We start from the raw sequence: 2,673 nt of genomic DNA on the forward strand, positions 1-2,673 counted from the left end.
GTAACATTTTGATGTTCCAACTACCTGGTTTTTGTTGCAAAGAAAACCGGCCCCTCCCTTATGTACCCGGGCCCCTCCCTTACCTCTTTGGAGCAGTCCCTCAGAGCTGAGAGGCTGTCTTCCAGGCTTAAGTCCTCAGTTTGGTCCACCAAATAAAACATAATTCCCAACTTTTAGGTTGTACCTTTTTTTTTTTTCAGTTGACATCCCCAATAAGCAAAGCTTTGCACTGACTTCTAATTTCAAGTGGCTGAACCAAAGTTCTATGTCCTTATTGCTGACACCATTTATTTCAGCAGCCACAGTGTATTGCCTTTCGACTGGGGCTGTAGGGCTTGCTGCCCGTTGTCACGATGACATCTCTTTCCTGTCCCACCTGAGCAGAACACCATTCCAACAGCTTGTTTCAATCCTACCTCTCATGGCTCAGCTTCTAAATATTCACTAACAGGTAGGACAGTCCGGGACGCCTATTTCCTCGCCTTCACTCAACACTTGGGTGAGAGCGTTCACTACAATCATTTCCTGCGCAACCTTCTCCTGTCCCCTAACTTCATCCTTTCTCTTCAGAGAGCCATGTCTGTCAGCACCCATCCTTTTGTGGCCCAAACTGGAGAACCGTGAGTGATCTGAGACTTGGTTCTTGGTTCACAGCCTGGTATGTAGCCTGCCACAGGTTCACGAGCGCCAGCAGAGGACAAGAGACTCCTGGGTCAGGGAGGAAGCTCTTTATCACTGCACAGCAGGCAGTGTGAGTTTTACACCAGTTCCTCCTGTCCCCATATCCCACAGGGGGCATTCAGGCAGACCTAGATGGATGCTGCACATGCAATGGGTTTATATCCCAACTGAGGAATTGGAATTTAGGAAACCTCAGTCTCAAATAAGGGGCTTCAAGCAAACCTGCACAACCTTTGCCCTGGAAGGAGATGTTATCTTTCTTATATTGGATGGTAAACAAAGCTGCCTTGTTCTCTGGGGTGACATTGTCTCTACCTCCCAGAGCTTTACAAGCATCCTTGAAAAGATTGTTCAGAACAAAAACTGTCCCTACCTCAGCGAAAAAAACATGCAGAAATGAGAGCTCTGTGTAGAGTTGTCTCCAACATCTGTAATGTTATCTTTTTTTAAATTCTGGTAAGATGTACATGAAATGTACCATTTTAACAATTTTTAAGTGTACAGTTCAGTGGCATTAAATACATTCACAATGTTGTAGTACTATCACCACTATTCATTTCCAGAGCTGTAATATTATTTTTAATGCACCGCTGGTTTTGCATTTAATTTGAATTTTTTATCTGTGTTCATAGGTGGGACTGGCCCATAGTCATCTTTTGTGTGAAAGCAGTGTTGTCTAGCTTTGATGTCATAGTCATCCTTGCTTACCAGCACATTACTGACGAGGGGATTTTTGCAGAAACTAATGCCTGTGTCCGGTGATGTGTTATGTAAGTGAATATTAAAACACCTGCATTTGAGTAAATATCAACAACATTTTTTGCACTTCATGTATTTATTTGAAACTTCGTACATGTCATACTAAGGCATTTTAATATTTTGTTAGAGTGTGATAGGCATTATAACAGGCCCCTTCGTGCAGGGGAACAGAACATCTATTACAACTATACCGTGTTTCACTGCCCTTTCCCTGGAAGAGCAGACTACACTTTCTGGCGGCACTTTTTTTCTTAGTCCTGTGGGTATTATTTCCTCTAGAATATATTCCTTTATTTTACCTGATAATCGGCAAGGTGAATCTTTGCAGGGGGCTCTTTTAGAAACTCCACAAGAAGGACCAGGTGTTGGACTACCATTACATTCACAAGAATGGTCAGTTACCCATTCTCTAGCTAGTGCTAACAAAAATTGCTTGTAAGTCATTTTATTCTGTGCATTAAGGCTACAATAAATTTTAAACGCATTGAATAAACTGCAATTACTCAAATAGAAACCCACTTTCTTATACCATTTTCGAGTTTTCCAGAGGATATTGAAGTTTGCCAGATATTGATAGGATCAATCAACTCCTTCCATATATTTATTATACTCTAATATACAAGTGGGCTTAGGTATCTGATGGCCAGTCCTCCTGTCTTCCTTTCCTGGAGATGCTATGGAGGTGTCATGAATAGTTGTCACCATGTGGACTAGCCTCTTGTCTTTCCACATGAGAAGAATCACTTCTCCCTTCCGTAAGAATGTCATTTCTCCCCTCTGTAGATTTTTAGATTTCTCCTTTAATTGATTTGGTAGACCACTGTTCTCTCTTATAATCCCACAAACTCTGGTTTTATTTTTCAACAATATTTCAGATGTGGACACACTGTTGTAATAATTGTTTTGGTAACTATGGTGCCATGAACCAAGATAAGGTTGTAGGACTGATAATATTGTTTCTTGCAGTTTCTTTCCTTCACCCGTGTAAATCTCAAGCTTGCATATATATCCAGTTCCACTTTCGCTAACCATCCTGGCCAAAGCTCCATATTTTGTAAGTTTTCCAGGATTATAGGATTTTTTAAAAAATATTTATTTGTTTGGCTGTGCCGGGTCTTAGTTGCAGCATGCAGGATCTTTGTTGGCGCGTATGGAATCTAGTTCCCTGATCAGGGATTGAATCCGGGCCCTCTGCGCTGTAGCGTGGAGTCCACTGGACCACCACGGAAGTCC

The sequence above is a fragment of the Globicephala melas genome, chromosome 5 (genome assembly GCF_963455315.2).
Source record: "Globicephala melas chromosome 5, mGloMel1.2, whole genome shotgun sequence".
Lineage (NCBI taxonomy): Eukaryota > Metazoa > Chordata > Mammalia > Artiodactyla > Delphinidae > Globicephala > Globicephala melas.